The sequence below is a fragment of the Palaemon carinicauda genome, chromosome 8 (assembly GCF_036898095.1).
Source record: "Palaemon carinicauda isolate YSFRI2023 chromosome 8, ASM3689809v2, whole genome shotgun sequence".
NCBI lineage: Eukaryota > Metazoa > Arthropoda > Malacostraca > Decapoda > Palaemonidae > Palaemon > Palaemon carinicauda.
In genome coordinates this window covers 95,982,195-96,002,194 of record NC_090732.1, presented here as the reverse complement: position 1 = coordinate 96,002,194, position 20,000 = coordinate 95,982,195, and the positions used below count along the sequence as shown (strand labels likewise).

General features: G+C 34.8%; 1 protein-coding gene across 3 annotated transcripts in view; it reads right to left on the bottom strand.

Moving 5' to 3' along the window:
* LOC137644929 (uncharacterized) overlaps window positions 1-20,000 on the bottom strand; it is a 592,257-nt gene that overhangs the window by 420,719 nt on the left and 151,538 nt on the right. For 2 of the 3 annotated variants that reach the window (XM_068377806.1, XM_068377808.1), the window contains exon 2: window positions 9,985-10,034. The gene's annotated coding sequence lies outside the window, so the exon portion shown is untranslated. Of the gene's footprint in view, window positions 1-9,984; window positions 10,035-15,583; window positions 15,658-20,000 lie in introns of those variants that run through there. The other variant, XM_068377807.1, reaches the window with a different exon arrangement.

Sequence of the window (20,000 nt, the reverse complement as noted above, 5' to 3'; positions counted from 1 at the left end):
GTCAAAGCACTGCAAGAATTCTTGGGCACGATCAACTATTATCACAGTTTCCTGCCAGCCATCGCCGCCACTCTTGCCCCCATCTACGCATCCCTAAAGGGCAAGCCAAAAGAGCTGAAGTGGGGTCCCCTTCAACAAAAGACCTTCTGCAACACAAAGAATGCCTTAACAATCGCTGCTGCTCTCACTTTTCCTGTGCCACATGCACCTCTCCTTCTCTCCACCAATACCAGTGACATCGCTATTGGGGCAGTACTCGAGCAGGTAGTCAATGGATTGCCCCGCCCATTGGTTTTCTTCAGTAGAAAACTGTCCAACGCAGATTACGGCTACTCTACCTTTAACCACGAGTTGTTGGCAGTGCACTTGACTGACCATCACTTTCGCCACATCTCAGAAGGTACGCCCTTCGTCATTTGCCCAGACCACATGTGTCTGGTATGTGCCTTCACTCGACAGTCCAGCATCTGGTCCACCCGTTAACGCCGACATCTCTCTGCCTTGGCTGAATAAAATTGTACCCTGGGAAAATGAATCCCGTTGGCAATGCCCTGTCAAGAAACACATTGGTTGCCATTCACTTGAGATTGGATTAAAATAGCTTGGCAGAAGCTCAACAAAAAGGTCCAGGGTACCATGCATGTTTGACATCCTGCACGACCTTCCGCTGGGAAGACATCCCTTCCGACGACTCCAACTCCACCTTCCTCTTTTAGGTCAGTACTGGTAGACCTAGACCGTAGATACCTGGGTCCATGGGCTGACAGGGGTTAGATTTTCATGCCCTTTCACATCCCTTGTGCCCTGCTACTGCACAGCTACTTAAGACTAGGTTCATCTTGCACGACATTACTAAGGATACTAATGATTGGTTCTGTAGCTGTACTTCATGTCTAACCTCAAAAGTACTTCAATACACGGATTCAGGAGTGGGTACCAATCCTCAACCTCAGTGTTGCTTTCCCCATGCTCACGTTGAAGCTGTAGGTCCTCAACCCACATCACAAGGACATCCATATCCGTTTACCATCATCGACCACTCCACTCGTCCTGAGGCCATTCCCAAGGTGTACAGCTGCCTTACTCTCAAGATGGATAGCTATTCCTGAGCATATTACTTCTGACAGGGGTACCACTTTCACATCTCAATTGTGGACATCATTGGCGAATCTCCTGGGAATCATCCTACGTCATACAACCGCCTACAACATTGCTGCTAACGGAATGGTTGAATGTTTTAATCACACCCTCAGAGTAGCTTTGATGTCCCACTACAAAGACTCCAACTGGTTTACCCAGCTTCCCTGGGTCCTCTTGGAACTATGCACTACTCTTAAAAGACTCCCAGCACTGAAATGGTATATGGCAACCTATTGATCATCCGTGCCAATTTTTTTCTGTCTGCCTCTTCATCCGACAATCTCCAGTGGTTACGTCACGTTGTGGGAAAATTTACTTCACACCGCCAGACTTACAAGCCATCAGCTAAGCAACACATTCTGACAGATCTGCACTTGGCAACGCACGTTTTTCTACACAATAACACTTGCAAGCCACCGTTAACACCCTTTACATGGGCCCTTTCCTTGTGATCCGTCAAACAAGGAAGGCATTTTTACTGAACGTTTGTGGCAAAGACCACCGCGTCTCCACTGATCACCTTAAAACTGCATATCTCTGGCAAGATAACCCGCCTACAGTATGCCTCTCAAGAGTAGGGTGCCCCATTCCAGATGTATATCATCTTTACAGGGGAGCCATGTACCGCATGTGTTTCATACACGCTCGTACAATGACGGTTCTGATTTTTTATTCTATCACTCACTCTCCCCTGCACTGTTGATACACCATTCTGTGTTATACTGGCACAAGGTTTAACATGTATGAATTTTTGTGACGTTCTTCATCAGACGTCGCTGTACATAAACTATGATTGTTTAATAAAAATTAGTTGCATTCACCTCGCCTCTCAGATATCACCTAACTACTCGCTAGCACATCACTGGAGTGAAAGCCAATTGTAAGCTACTTGTCATGGGCTTTAGCCTTAGCTTACACCTGGTTCATTGTTAATGACTACAAAGTGGAACAATAATCCATATGTTATGAAAATCTTTTACTGGTGAAGTTAAGAATAATAAAGGAATTGCAGTCAATTGGAGGATCAGTTATATATCTGAAAATTTTTGTTACTTCTACGTATGATCATAAGAAAATTAATTATACAACGGATATAACGTATATCGTGAACTTTGTGTAAATAAAGGACGAAATTTATGGAAAAAACCGGTAAATAAAAACTTTCACGACACATATGATTCAATAAAGAAGTTTTATATCAACCTAAGTCTTCTTGTATGAGACCCTTACACAAAGCTTGGCTATAAAGCTCTACAAAAGCAACACTTTGTATGACACTAAATACTTAAATATTTTGAGTTTGAGTGTGTGGAATCAAATGGGAAAAGAGATTTATGGGTAGATTGATTCTGTGCCAATTCCGGTTTGGAGAACGAGAAAGGTTGAAGGTGCTAGTCAACCTTAATACAAAGACAAGAGATATAGAGAAGGAGCGGCATATCTACCAAGTATAGATGTGAATGGAGTCTCTTTGGAAAAATGTCTAATAATGAGATTGATTCTTGAACATGCATGATTCCCACAGAGGAAGCACCATAGGTAGGCCTATACTTAGAGAAATAGGAAAATGAAAAGTCTATATTAGATCATTTTTAAAACAGTACAGGGAAAAGCAAGTTGGTAGATGTAATGGCGACAGAATGGGGGAGAAGGTGAAGGTATGCTTGATCAGTGCCTTATTGAAATACACTGTACGTGAATAAAAGGAAAATAGTTGAATGTATGGTTATAAATGTAATTTGATTGAAACAAGTATGTTTGATAAGAAGACAAGATAATTACATACGAGGAAATAGAGATAAGAAATGAGGTAGGATACACATAATTAAGAATTGCATTTAAGAATTATAAAGATATCCAGGGATGAGGTTATAAAGTTAGCTGGCAATTTGAAATGTAAATTGAACAAAATCATAATATTGTTGGAAATTAAAATTTACAGTCTGAAGGAATAAAAAAACAGAATATTGTCCGAAATAATGCTGCAACGCAAAAAAAAATCATTATAGTTGTACAAACGAATGGATAAGGTAGTTAAAAAGAAAGTAATATGGAGCATGATTCAAATCATGAAAAATACTGGATTGAATGTGAGCATTTACTTACATTTGGAAAAGCAAATAAAGATAAAATTGTTAATCACCAAGCAGAGGAACGCTGTCAGCAAAGAATGAAGTCCAATGTTGACAGAGTGAGAATTTTAAAGACTTGTTTAACATGGAGGAGAGAAAGGAGGTAGATCGGAAAAAGGCAGTAACGAAAGGAGTTCGAGAAATTTTTAGCATGCTTTTTAAAATGACTGTTGAAAATACTTTAAAGGGAAGAAGTGGGTCGACGAATGGAAATCTACCGGTATTAGATGGAAATACACTTCGGTATGACAGGAAATTGATGAGGGCTTTTAAATCATGACTTGGAAAGGTAAAGGTTCCAAAGAAACAGCCGCAAAAAAAAAAAAAAAAAAAAAAAAAAAAAAAAAAAAAAAAAAATATTGCTCCTTTTTACATAAGTAAGGTAATAAGAATTTATGAATTTAAAAATTATAGAACCATATCATTAGTTTGCATAGTGGGAAGATATATGGTGCAATTTGGGTGAAAAACTAAGCAGTTGAATGAAAGCTTGATAAAAGAAGTGCGATGTAGGTTTAGACCAGAATGAGGAAGCTTACATAAAGTCCTTATCAATAAACAGTCAAATTAAAAGTTTCAAAATAAGTGAAAAACTATATATGGTACCTTATGTGGACATCCGGAGGTCTTGTAGAACAAAATGAAATACAATGTGGAAGGCAATGAAGATATATGATGAGTACTTAGAATTTTCAAGGGAGTGTTTAAATATGTAGAGGGAAGGTGACTGGCTTGGTGCCAAAGCTGCTACGAAAAAACTAAAGTGATATATTTCCTTGTCTACTCAAAATCTTTGTCGATGGAAAGAGAGTGGGAAATCTTTAATGGATGATAGTAGGAAGTAACTGAATGCAGAAAATTTCCAGGATAGGAGATGTGTTTACGGGAACCAGATTCCAAGACTGAGGAAGTGTCTAAGGCAGCCAGAATGGAAATGGACAATAAATAGGTTCTGACCCCATAAATTAATTTGATTCAGAAGTGAAGTGTAGATTAATATCGATTAAAAAAAGTTAAAGCTGTTGTGGTGGCCGATATGGTAACATCCCTGACTGGTGAACGCCAGACTGGGGTTCGAGTCCCACTCAAACTCTTTATGTTCCTTTGGTTGCTACAATCTCACCATCCTTGTGAGCTAAGGATGGGGGGGGGGGGAGCCTATAGGTCTATCTACCGAGTCCTGAAGAGGTGAAGAGTGGGCTTGGGCGCTGGTCAAATGTATACATTGTCAAGTCTCTAGGGCATTGTCCTACTCGATAGAACAATGTCACTGTCCCTTGCCCCTGCCATTCGTGAGTGGCTTTTACCTTAAAAAGAGCTTTTGGAGGAATATATAAGAGAAACCAAGGTTTAAGATGGTGTGAAATGCAAGAATTTTGAAGTGTAAAAAGTTTCTGCTTAGGTGGAAAATTGGATTTATGATTATTTAATTTCATGAATTTATGATCCAGAAATGATGAGATGAAGGAGAGAAGATTTAAAATGTATCGAGTAAATAGAGACTTCCGACCCTGTTACCTCCCGAGTACATGGGTTGTAAGTATGAAGTAACTAGTGTTTTAAAACATACTAACCCCTCGTACGTGATGTGCTTAATTCATGATCAAGTAAATGTGCATAAGACAAAGTAATAAAGATAATAAGAAGGAAAAAAATTGTGTAAGCGTACTGTGAATTCTAAATTCGATGAAATAGGATTATGAGATGAAGCGGATAATCTCTCCGTTACTCAGACACATCAGAAAAGGACTGCAAAAGACGTTTAAAAGTATGCAAATCATGTCATCGTAGCTTATTAGCGAAGAGGGTAAAAAAGAGCTTTGCTGAATATATTAACGTCTGCCAGGAAAGTCTGAAAGTAGGGAGTATGAAGCAACCTACATCTGAATTTGATTTAAAGCAGCATCTTGAGTAACATTATACTTGATAACGTAAAATGGTTTCGGAAATAAAATCACAATACATGCGGAATAATTTCACCCGATTGATTTACGGGTAAAGGCGAATTATGACAATAATGAATGTTTAAAAGCTGAAAAAATAGGTCTAAATAGTCTTTCCTAAATTCCTAGATATACGTTTGATCGATTTTGAAAAAGCAGTAAAATAGCGTAGATGTTATGAAGTAAATATGTAATAACTATAATAATGCTGATAATTAAACCGTTAGTAGAATTGAAGAAAGTATTAGGCTATACGAACAAGAATAATCGGAGAATTTAGTAGATTCATTAAATAGGCCATTATGCTAATTCATCTGTACATTGTGATCAGACTTACGTTACCTAATTATAATAGTTAAAAGAAGGATATAAATTACTTTTTTTCTTTCATTACAATATTTTTCTTTCCCTAATTCCAAGTAATATCTTTGAAAGATCAGATTTCATGTACCTAACGTAACAAGAATGTGTATGTTAAGAGAAATTTGTAATCAGATATGTCGAATAAATATCTATAACCAAGAAATTTGTGAATCTTAATTGTTATATCAAGATTCTGTTTCTATTCTTGCCTTTTCAACGGGTATATTTAAATATGGAACTAAAGCGCAGACATGATGCCAATGTGCATGTAGGGTATACCTTATCTATTTGATAGTGAAAAATAAATATTATTAGGCGTATAAACTTGGAAAAATACGAAATGATAATAAATAACATACTGAAACCAATATAAAAAAATCTTTTACGATAATAATGATAACACAAAAGCATATTTGTATCGTCTTATCATAATAGCTATTTCAAGGTGTTAATAAATTTTAGTGTTGACGTTTCATTTAAGAACAAAAATATACCATATAAAGCGTTTATAAAATAATTCTCTAAACATTACTGAACGATGTGCTTATCGAAAAACTTAGTTTACGTAACAGTTCATATTAGGTAAACTGTTAATTCAAAGGGGAACATGAACACCTTAAAATGGATTAGATATGCGCAAGATAACATAAATTGTTTGTCATGTCAGAGAAACAAAATAGTCTATTAATTGGAGAGATGCTAAGAACCAAGTGTATTCTAATATGCTGTAACGGAATTTAGAGTTTTAATAAGTAAATCAGTGAGAACACAAATTTGATTAATTTATTTCTAAATAAATGTACATAATGAATTTACATAATTTTTTGTTTTGGATGTAAATTGTCTTTAAAAGGCAACGCAATACGTCACTATTGACACGATTTCCAACTTCTGTCTCATACGAGCAGAAAGGGCTCACCTACTCTTTTGAGGTCGCATTGATTCTCAGTCTGTATGTTAACGCTTGATGCTTAGAGACTATACCAGTCAATAACACATTGACTACTATTTTTTTTCTGCATCTTCATTCACACACTTACAATCACAATATATATATATATATATATATATATATATATATATATATATATATATATATATATATATATATATATATATATATATATATATATATATATATCAGGAAACCTTGGTATGGACACTGAAGAAGTTAAAACTGCTAATCAGCCAATATTGTAATTGTGCTTAAATAACGCTCTAAATATTCCCATTTGTACCAAAACGAAGCAACCATATCACTAATAACCTCTTCAACTTGTGCAGAGTACTTGATTTAACTACCCTGATATATTTTTACAATTGGTAGCAGATATGTTTTCAAATGTATGGTTATTCCTAAATTAATGATTGTTTTAACAAAAACCTAAAACTCTCCAAATTTCAGTAATAGATTAAACATTGGTTCCTATTGTATATGAATATGCATGTATCCTAAGTGATTCATATAAGTAATACAAATTTACTTACTTTACTTCGACGGCTGTTTTTCCGGTCCTATACAGCAGGGGAACCCTACTCTCTCTACTCTCTATAGGGCCTCCACTATCATTTTATCTTGTTCATTCAGTTAAAGTAGTTGCACAGTCTACATTATTCATCAACTGATATGATTCCAATAACTCACTAAATGCTAAAGCATCAGGATTTAATGCATCATTCATCCAAAGATTGAATTCTTCAGAAATAACTAATTAATTTTTCACCCCGATAATCATCTCAATGAGTTCACTGAAATTTTCAAATTAGATACTAGCATCTGTTTTCGGAGGGTTGTAAACTGTTACAATGGTATTATTGTTTATTTCTGTATATTCAAAGCTTGTTACACTAGTTCTTTTCAAAATTTTGAGATTTGAGTAACTTTTATGAATGAAGAGCCCGACACCCTCAAAAGACCTACCCTCTCTTGGAATGTGAAAGGTGTGTGTGTGTGTGTGTGTGGGGGGGGGGGGGGTTGTCATTTCAGTGATCTTAGCCTTGTCCAAGTTATTTAACCATGTTTCAAAAAATGCTAGTATGTTCAAATATTTTCCGTTCATCAATTCTCAAATTTGAATAGTTTTATTACCCACAGATTGTATATTTACATAGCCACAGTTTATGACGTCATTAGTATCTATGATCAGTACTTTCTGCTAGTCATTTCAATTCCAAGTCATATGTTTGGCAATCTCTTGAATTTACTATGTGGTTGTTTGGTTTGTTTAACTTTGTGTAGTTAATACACTTTGGCATAATAGCGAATCACATTCCTTGGTGGGATTATTTTCCTGAACATTTACCGTAGACTTTATCATTCTTAGACTTGCAATCTTTTTCAAGATGTCCATACCTTTGACAGTGGTAGCAGGTGATCACGTGGTATCTATCACGTATGTTATAAGTACCCTATCGTAGCATAACTTTGTTCCCATTATCATGAATAGCCCTCCAAACTTCAGAATCACATTTAAGCACATAGAGTAGGTAGTCCCACCTGCAGCATTTTTCTTCAGTACCACACTCATCTTCTCTTCTATATTTTGGATTTGGTCCAGGTAACGATTTCTTTGAATAGGGGCATTTACTCCGTCATCTTCATTATATTTATCATTATTTTCGGTTTTAATTTTCCGATTTTTCTAGTCTCATTGTCGACAACCATTGTCTGAATTTTGTTTGCTGCATCCTCTGGTTGTTGCATTTGTTTCTTTTCCTTTGTTGGCGCATGTTATTTTTTCTTGTTTTGTGCCCACCAGTGTTTGAAGTATTTCCTTAATTGATAGATTTTCAACTTTCTCAGTGAGGTCAGTGGTCTGGGTGGAGTTTGCTGTGCGCGCGCTGAGCTCCGCAACTTGTTTTTCCAATTCATCAATTCTCGCCTTTTGTGCACTCAAAGTATGGTCCGTCACTCTCAATTGCTCCTCTAATTCTAACATAAGTAACTTAGCTGTTCTCACTTCATCAACGCAGTATAGACATATCCAATTCATATTTGATACTTCTTTATCACTGATACTTGTAATTATACACACACACACACACTTCTTATATCCTATCCTCTTCCTTGTGCCTCTGTCCGTGGTTTGACATTCAGGGCAGTACTGGGGGTAAGGGTAGACATGATGTATTATTTCTTCTCCCTTTTGTCCCACCATGAAATCAAATAATATTATTGTTAAAGGTTTTAAAAACGAGAAACACTTGCTAAAAACACGGCTCAGGGCGAGTGGTGAACAGAGCTCCGCGGAAAATGTCTTCACTCGGTGCCGCCTCTATTTAGACAAATTACGTAATAAAATCCTTGAAATAATTAAGTAGGGGTAATCAAAATGGTCCCAACTATGCTAGTAGAAGAGAGTCAGAGATGAGAGGTTCACGCCTAGCTATCTCAATGAACAAAACTGAAACAGTAGAAATCAGAGCAATGTAAGCAACCTCTGAAAGAGAAATGGCAATTGACGCTTCACAGTTTTTGTGACTCGGGACAGGTAGATTTACGCCTGATGTGATTTTATCACTTCAGAAAACTAAGTCATAAAAAACGGGTGTATTAAATCTATACCACCTTCATCCAAATAATGTTGATTTGAATAAAGGTGGTATAAATTTAATACACCATTTGTGATGCAAAACTTTTTTTTATATATAATTTTCCTCTTAGTCATACTGCACGTAATATATTCACTTTTAATCAACACATTATACAAAGAATATTTTGATACTAGATATGGGTACAACCGACCAAAAGTACAAAACTAACTTGCACAAATCAACTTTTATTAAACTAGTTAAAAAGATAATACAAATGAATCAATCTTATACCAAATATAAGGACAACTGATAAAGACTTTTTAAATGAAAGTGTGCGTCTAATAAATGAGTAGAGTCCAAAAAAAAAAAAAAAGGATAACTTATTTTAGCATTATAACTAAAATAAGGTTTCTGATTTCGTAGAACGTTCTGTTTGAAAAAAGAAGAATCGCGTTTGCAATGTCGCTACTGAAAAACATCACGAATACAATTTACTTTTATTTTTCTTTCAGTCACCAAGTTCTGGCAATCCGATTTGTCATCAAGAAAACACGTTCGTTATGAATATAACTTTTGAAGTCTCACTCTGGCAACGGAGGAAAAATTCACAACTTTGCCAACTTCAAGTACAATTCTTATTTTCTGTCACCTGGATTCCTTATGATCTTAAAATCATTGTGTGCAAAGCTATTTTATTCCCTTGCATATTCTTAAGATAGATCGCATTAAGGGTGGAAATTTTAAAACAAAAGTTGCGTTTTCTAATGTACGACATTAACTTGATACCTTAGGTTTCAAAAATTCTCATGTTTGTGGTGAGGGCAATTATGCAAGTTAAACACTTAAGAAAATCAATAATAACCATTACTTACTATAAATGTAGACGAATGTCCTCAACGATCCAGGAGCAGCTCTGATCAACCTGAAAAAATACAATGATTAATTATTAAATTTCTATCACTAAAAGGAAAATTTAGACATGTTACGTGCAAATTCTAAAGCTCTAAATTATTAGACATACAGGAAATAAAAAAATCTGCAATGTATCTTATGTATATATCCCAATAGAATTATTTTAGGAATTTCACAACAAAAAAATTAGTAGTCAGTATAGCTTCAAAAATACATATAAATGCATGAAATTCTTTTGTAGAAATTAGGCCAATATTTTCTTTTGAAAGTAGACTTGCATACGAAACATACTCATACATTGATTTCCGTACGCAAAATAAAAATGAAAAGTGTCATAATTAACAGTATGGCAGTGATGATTTAACAGTAAATGAACAACATGTGACTTGAAAAGATAAATACTGTGAACGAACAAGGTAAAACGACAGTGGAGGTCCTGTAGAGAGTGGGGCTCCCATGCTGTATGGGACCGGAAAAGCAGACATCAAAGTAAAGTAAGTAACATAGAGCTTATGGTTTTGAAAAACCAATTTGAAAAATTAAAATGATTCTCAACGAGGTTCAAAAAGACCACAAGACATGCTATGGGCGAATGTCACTCGCGGCCCTTATCCAGCTGTGTGTGGGAGGGGGGAGGCATAGGGGTACCACAAGAGATAGGTCTTTATATATATATATATATATATATATATATATATATATATATATATATATATATATATATATATATATATATATATATATATATATATATATATATATATTTTTTTTTTTACAGTATGCATCCATCCATACATACATATTATAACAACAGATTTATTCCGTGGAAAACTTAGCTATCGGAAAATCTATTTCCATCATCAGAGCATAAAAAAATAGATACACTGTACAAATATAAATTAAGTTTGATAAATATTCAAAACGAATATTCTAAAACTATGTGAAATAAAATGACTTGGACCCATAAAAATAAAATCTAAATAAAAAAAAATCTAAGACCGCTGTAAACTCAGGTTCAGGTTCAGGTTCTGGGGTGAGGCATAGCCTTTACAACGGCGCCTCTGTGTCTTTTAGTTTTGTGTGTTCCTTATTTTCACTAGTTTTTCTCTTTTCATCCACATTTGTTGTAGTATATTTTTCTTATTTTCAATATTCTCTTCACAAAAAAGGAATTTTCCAACTGTTTGTGCACTATCTTCTTCGTATGGTTGTTGAAGCTCGATTGCTTTTATTCTTATATCACTAAACTGTGGACAATATAATATAAAGTGGTTAGCATTTTCTTCTACATCACAGAATACACAGTTTATATTTCCATCTTGGTGTCTGTTTCTTATATTCAAGCCCAATGAGTTTGTCCTTGCTCTAAATAATAAAATTGACGAAAATGTATTGTCATACACTTCCTCCTCCTTGATTTCACTTTTCCAGTTTTTATACAAAATTAAACTCTCCTTACACTCCATTTCACTCTTCCATTTGCTTGTGTCCCATTCTCTTGTTCTCTTCTTTATGTCCTCTTTCGTACATCTCTTGACTTCTCTCATCGCCATCCCACATTCTTCAGCATACTTCTTCACATGCATCCACCACTTCCTCTCTTTTTCTTCCATATCATTGACTATTGCTGTAAGTAGGTCCTTTTCTCCCTTAAAAATGCTATTAAGGTACCTCAGCTTACCATCCATTACCGTTGTTTTCATAGCTGATGCTCCTACATCCCCTCTCAAGGCTACAATTGCTGTATTCTTTACAGCCCCTAACATCCTTCTATACACTCCATTCTCTATTCTCTGCAACTTTTCTATTTCCGTTTCTGTTAAGTTAATCACATTTGTTCCATATAATATAGAGGGTAGTGCTACACTTTTCCAGTATGTTTTTCCTATCAGTATCTTATTACAGCTTTTTTCTATGATCGAATATGTAAGATTGGCTAGCTTTTGCGCCTTAACTATCATTTCACTTTTCTGTGTTTTGAACATATTCCTACCATCATCTACCTTGATACCTAGGTATTTAATATTGCTTACTACTCTTATTCCCTCTATATTATCTGGTTTCTCCTTCATATTATATATAAGTATGCTACTTTTGTCTCTATTTATGTCTAAACCACACTGCTTTCCTATATCTATCACTTTCCTTATGTTTAATTCAGCATCCTCTATATTCTCAGCAAGCACTAGGACATCATCAGCAAAAAATAATACTACTAGCTTTATAATATCATTTTTAAAACCATTACCTTCCCTTTCTACTTGTTTTATAATCTGATAAGTAATTAATTTGAATAATGTTGTAGAGGCAGTACAGCCTTGCTTTATTCCACTACTTACGCTCAATTTTTTTTCTACTCTTTCCCCTATGTCTAACGTAGTCGAGTCTCCCACATACACTACAGCTATAGAGTTAATTATACTAGTATGTACTTTGTATTGCTTTAATGTTTCTATCAGTGCTTCCCTTTTTATGGAATCGAAAGCTTTTTTGAAATCTAAAGAGGCCACTATGAGTTTTTTCTTATTTTTGAAAGTTTCTTCGACCATGTATTGTAAGATGAATATATTATCCTCAATCCTTCCTCCTTCTGTAAATCCCGCTTGACTATCCTCTATGGCATTATTACTTTTTAAATGCCTTTCTATTTCATCCTTGATAAAAGCCATGTATATTTTATATGATACATTTGTGAGTGCTATAGGTCTTAATTCCTTTGCTGTTGGCTTGTTTTTCTTTTTTAACATTTTTGTTCTGGATTCTTTCCAGCTTTTGGGTTTTTCTTTGCTGGCTAGTTCCTCTTTGTAGCAGTTCACTAGTGTATTCTTGCATATATCACTCATCATCATTGCTTTGTAGTAGTCTGGCTTTAGTCCATCTGGCCCTGCTGCTTTACCTTTCTTCAGACGTTTTAAGCATTTTTCTAATTTACCTTTACTCATTTCAGCGGCGGGCATGGGTTTAATTATTCCTTCGACATTAAGTACAGCATCGTAATGCTCCCTTAGATGTTCAGGTATACTATATTCATTTACAGTTATAATGTCGTTTTCTCTTCTCAAATTATCCAGGTATTCACTCTCCTCCTCCTCATTCCAGATCTCAGTTATTCTATTTTCATGTGTGTTGTAGACTGTTTTCCAAAATTTTACTAATTCTTCTTTAGCCTCTTCATTTGATAATTTATTTCCTCTCTCTCCATATAATTGTATTGCCTCGCTTTTTATTTCTTTGCTATTTCTTAATTTGTTTATGTTTTCCCATAGTTTATTGTTTTTATCATCTCTTATCTCCCTGGTCTTCTTTTTCTCATATAACGTTATGCTCTCTTTCACCAGTATTTGTACTTCTTTCTTCTTATGATTGTATTTTTCTTCTAATTCTCTTTTTATCCTAATATCTTTTTCATTTCTCTTTTTTCTATTAAGTTCCTTTCTTTCCTTAATCTTTCTTCTTATTTCCTCGGTTACCCAAGGTTGTTCTTTGGTCTTCCCTTCATTTGTTACCCTTCTCCTATATGTTTTAGCCAAATGCTCTTGTTTCATTTCTGCCATTATTATGTTAAGCTCATCAATATTTTTTACATCCTTGGTGACAAGTTTTCTCTCTATAGATTTCACATATTCGTCTATATCTCTTGCGTCACTACTATAATATGTAATTTCTTCCCACTTCCCTTTATTGTAATTATTTTCACTATTTGTTTTTGCTTCCAATTCTACTGTTATTAAGTTGTGATCTGATATATCTAATACTGTTTTATCTTCATCTATTTCCATACATTTAAATTTTTTATATAGCATATTATTCGCAAGTACAAAATCAATAGCACTATGCTGATCTTGTCTATTCCACGTGTATAGTCCTGAGCACCTTTCATCCCCATTTAATAGTGTTAGGTTGTGGTTACCCATCCAATCTAGCACCATTTCCCCATTTCTGTCTACTTGTTGGTGCCCAAGAAAACCCACGTGGCCGTTAAAATCCCCCATAACTAGCAAAGGTGTTGTTTCTCCTGCTTTTTGTATTAAATTTTCACATTCCACTTTCAATTCTTGATCTCTTTTTCTATCTTCTTCTGTATTTCCTGCTGCGAAATATACCAGTATTATCAGGAATACTAAGCTGTGGATTTTGCACTGTACCATTATTATATCGCTATGTTTGGTTTCTATTTCCTCTACTTCAGTGATGTTATTGTTTTTAAAAATTAACATTAACCCTCCACCCTTTTTGTCTTTAAAATCCCTTCTTTTTTCTAACTTTAACAGACCTTTACTCAGCTGTATTTTATCTATTTTTTGGTGCGTTTCTGTCAAACAAAATATATGAACTTTATTTGTGTTCATCTCGTTTTCTATTTCTATTAATTTCTGCTTGGTTAGTGCTTGGATATTTAACAGGCATATTCTTATACATTGGTTAACTTTTTTGTCTAAATTTATACCTTTCCTAATTCGCTCTGCTTGCGTTTGCTTCTTGACGAAAATTGTCGTTTCTTACTAGTTCTCCTCTCTTTATGTACCACCCCTGTTCTCCATTTTCTTTTTTCTCTCTTAATTCCTCTAGCAGCTTCCTTTCTTTTTCCCTTTCCCTGAAAGTGAGGTCAGGTGCAATGAAAACTTGTCTCAACTCCTCTTTTGTTGATTTCTTGAGGTGTTTCCCCCTTGCAATTACTCCCCATTTTTCCTTGGTGCTTTTAAGCTTAACTAGCAGGGGCCTTGGTTTTTGTCTTTGTCCTTGTTCCTCTCTCTCTTCCCTTGGTTTGCCTAACCTACCCACTTCTTCAATTTCCACATCATTCATTCCTAACTCGACATTAATCAAACTCCCACATTTATCAAAATCATCTCTCAGCTTTTCATTATTATCAACTTTTGTACTTTCTTTTATATTGAAAATTACTATATTGTTTTTCTTTTTCTCCTTTTCCCTTATTTCTATCATCTCTGCCCTGACTTCCTCCCTAACTTCTTCTCTTGTCAGCTGACCCGTTCCTATCATATTTTTATCCACCAATGACCTAATCTCCTTTTTTAACTCATCTACCGTATCCTGCAGCCCTATGAAATTATCCCTGAGCTCATCATACTGTTTCCTAAGTTTCTTGTTTTCTGCCTTCAAGTTTTTGAAATCCCCCCTGCACCTACCACAGAACCATCGGGCATGTTTAGATTCACTGATTTTCTTATATTCACTCCTTTCTAATTGACCACAGCCTATGTGAAACCATACATCACACAAATCACATTGTATCGCTTCTTGGTTCGATCTTACCCCTTTTTTGCACCATCCGCAGTCGTTTGGACCAGCCATCCTTTCTTCATGGTCAGAGTCACTTGAATATTCTTCCTCTCCTTTTCCCCCTTTCACTTCCTTCCTTCTCACACTCACACCCACTGCACCTTTCACTGATTCTCTCTTAGGCACCATGTTTAATATATTTTGAGCTTTGTTATGTTATATTATTTTAGCGGCTTTATAATTATCAGAACACACGTGTTTACACCTTTGTTGTGGCTCCACAACACAAACAAATGAAAATCAAATACAGGATACCTCGTATGTTGTCCAGGCCAATTTGGGTTTAAGTTAGTGTTGGTATATTGCCTCCATTATTATAAGGTCCAGACCACTCTGCGAAGACTTCAAAATGGAAAAATTCTGCTTGGACATTGGGTAGTCCTCACTTAGGGAAAGGTCTCTAATAGCAGAATGGGATGGTTTTGCCATATAATTATCTGTTCTAAGTGAAAGGCTGAAGTGCTTTTAACTTTCCCAATACTGTATATGATGCATTACAGCTATCACACTTACATTTATATATGACTCCCGAACAGAGATCACCTGAGACCCGATCTCTAAACTTGAAAAATTTAATCATTGCATTTAAGGGGTGGAATACAATCTTCAGTGATACCTTTAAATAAAATCCAAGTACAATTCTACTGTAATGATTTCTCATCGTAAAACTGTGGGACCCTAAATATGGAATTGTAAAGAAAATATTTCTTTTTTTTTCCGAGGAACATTCGGTTGCTTTTCATATGGCGTTACCATACGTTTGTTTAGCGTTTTCCGTAGTTAAGTATTAGTACAATTAAAAACAAATCCATTACTGTGAAGTAATTATATGGCTAAACCACCCTATTCTTCTATTAGAGACCATTCGCAAAGTGAGCACCACCCAATGTCCAATCAGATCATTTCCATTTTGGACAACCTGGGCCGGAAAACATATTAGTTATCTTGTATTTGATTTAAATTTGTGTGAAATTATAGCGCTATCTCTTTGAATATATATATATATATATATATATATATATATATATATATATATATATATATATATATATATATATATATATATATATATATATATATTACGCAAAAGGTGTATAATTGCCAAATGTGTACATTTTGCAATTAATTTTGCCTATTGTGTACAATTTACAGGCACCAAGCGCTGCGAATTGTACACAATAGGCAAAATTAATTACAAAATGTACACATTTGGCAATTATTCACATTTTGCGTAATATATATATATATATATATATATATATATATATATATATATATATATATATATATATATATATATATATATATATATATATATATAAACATGTTTATAAAATTCCAAATGAACAAAAGTAAAATAATACTGTTATAGAGCAAACTTTTGCAAAGAAAATATCGATGAGGTGATAAAAGCTTTGCTGCAATTTCAGTAATACACCATTCGCATGCAGCAGTGTTCTTATTGCTGTAATGTATTCCCAATACTAATAGTCATATGATAGTTTTAAAGCAGTTGTAAAGGTATTGATACTATTGGAAATACCGGAATCTCTTTTTAGGGGATATCGCGTTCACCTTGAACTCTAGACATAAAAGTTTTATTTTTCAATTATAAATTATAGTCATCCTTCTTTAAGTAAATATAAATAAAATAATCCCACATGGTACAATTAACAAACACAATATACATATTTCTCAGGAGAAATATATCCACAGTTTTTTAATGCAAGTCAATATTTGGTCGAAACATTAACTAACAAATCGCTAGATATTTCTTTGATTTCTAGCTCTCGGTCTATATATAAATTATTCATATAATTCTATAAATTTATGTGTCCCTTTGGGAATACTTTGACTAAATCTTTATACCTATGCTTGTGACAGTCATCATGAAAGGAAACAATGTATTCCCAATTAACGTGTGTACAGTTGGGCACACCACGCTCTTGGGAAGTGCACCCTGTCACACTCTCACCGCATGGCGAGGTACCAAACAGATAAGTTTAGGGAGAAATGACATCAGTGGTCGTCGGGGTTTTGCACAAGAACTCTCTCTCCTCAGTAAGGATGTGACAGGGGTCACTTCTACAGAGTTAGGGGAACCAAAAACTTTTGTGTCCAACTGTACATTCAAATACAAAATATGGTATAAAGTACTAAATCTTGAAACGGAAGGAAAATTGGGATCGAGGAGACCATTCTTTACCGTCATCGAAAATGAGGAAATGTATAGGTTATCAATAAGGAGTGACAATTAATCAAAATCAACAATCAAGTACATACAGGAGCATAAAAGTATGCACATCATCCACACGCTTGTATACAGATAAAAAAAGAAATACTCATGCACAAACGAATATATATATATATATATATATATATATATATATATATATATATATATATATATATATATATAATAATAATAATCCCACTTTTACAAAAAAAAGATGTATTGAAAAAAGATTACCCTTTTAATACATACAGTATTAGATCCGAAAACCGCAAAAGGGACTCAACCAAAGCCTCTGGCCCTAAATGATGATAGTATCATTGAATCGTTCATGTGGGTAAGGGAGAAGGGACAGATTTGTCATCAAGCTTTCAAATTGTGCTGCAAACAAATCTTATTGGGGTCCCAGAACTATTCCATCTATATAATATTACCATGACTTCTATATCTATATAAAAAAAATCCTGCTGCTTGGCATGAGGACATTTAAATATCCCCTTACTTTAAAGTAAGATCCTCAAGACAGTAACTGACGGCCATAGATCGCTACCAGCTCACTATTGGGAACGGCAATGATCACCAATGACGTCAGAAAGTCAGAACCACGATCTATGGAGCGTGGTCAGAACTGAGAACGCTACGGACCAGGGTTAAAAGAATATTCTTTTAACCCTGCTATGGACAATAGCCTCACTGACGTTTTCATAGTTTGGCCAATAAATGGTGAAACTGGCAGGCTTACGTTTCTAGGAATAACATGTTTAGCGTATGACATATAACTGCTTGTTTTTTGTTTTTGTTCCACGTGAATGTCACCTGTATGGATTTACCATCTCCAAACAAATCTTATGTTGTATTTGGGTACATTATCATGTAATTGGTCTAAAGTCTAATTCTAACCATTTTACAGTTCATGTAAAATAGTTGGAATTTGTTTATAAGAGCATGCTCTCCATTTACTCCAATATTATGCAATCCTGAAGCTCTCTTTTTTTTTTTTTACATTAATTAAGAGGTTCTTTAAATGCTGGAAAAGCAAAAAATAGAAAGATATGTTGCACAAAGGGGGAGGGGGAGGGGTTGGTTGAGGAGGTACTAAACGACCGGGAACCTTCGTCGTTGACATAGTTAATCAAAGAGAAGTTTGTGACGTCAGCAGACATTTGGTATATTAAAAATATATGCTAAATTAAAAATAGAGTAATTACTCAAAGATGTAACTATTTGCGAATTGTATACTTTATATTTGGTAAATATTTGATAATAAATCTTATTAAAGTGTTTTTTTTTAAAGAAACTATCTTGAGAATGACTAGTTTTCCCAGACGACGTTTTGCTACACCAATGCTATCTGTTGACCATTGCCTAAGGATGCCTGTCAATTTCCCGCCAATGAATACAGACATACGCTGCAAAAATAGTCATTCTCATATAAAGTTTCTTTAAAACAAAATAAGATTTGTTGTCAAGTATTTACCAAATAGAATATGCAATTCACAAATAGTGACACTTTTGAGTAATTGATCCATTTCTAATTTAGTATATATTTTGAATATACACCAAATGTCCGCTGACGTCACGAACTTCTCTTTGATTATGCTGACGATGTCGGTTCCAGGTCGTTCAGTACCTCCTCAACCAACCCCTCCCTCTCCCCCTTGTGCAAAATATCTTGCTATTTTTTGCTTTCCCAGCATTTAAAGAACCTCCTAATTATTGTAGAAAAAGAGGAGAGCTGCAGGATTGCTTAATTTTGGAGTAAATGCAGAGCATGCTCTTGTAAACTAATACCATATGGTTAAAAAGGTTCTCCTTGCACTTCTTCCAAATTGCTACAATTATAATACTTCAGCGCATTTTGTTTTTATTCAAATCTTGCTGGTCACCATGACAGTGATTTCTTACTGCTTCTGACAAGAAATGACCAAATAACTCCATTACCCAAAGTTCGACTGCGTTTAATATCTGTGTGTAAAACAGTCTTTGCCTGTGGAACAAGTATAGAGACCATGATGCTAAGCTAGATATCGTACCATTGTTTGTTGCCAAGTCCAATGCTTTTGGTTTTTGCAATTCTCACATCATTGCCGCCCATTCCTGCCACCCTGTGCTTATCCGACGGTCACTGTCAGGGCGCATGAAAGCACCTTAAAATTGGTCACTATCTTAATACATTCTTTAAACTTTTCTGTAAATTTTTCTGAGTGCATGCGTATTTTTTTTCAACACACAAGTTTAGGTTTTTTGAAGTTCCCTTTAATTTTTGGCATGGTGTCATGAGAGATTTTCGAGGATACTTCTTTAAGGAAATATATCCTTGACTTTATTATTCAAATTGAAATTCATATTCCGAGGTAGCCTTCTGAAACTCTCAAAGACTCGTAACCTATAGGCTAGTAGTTTTTGCCTCCCTCATGGAAGTGTCCATAACTTGACATC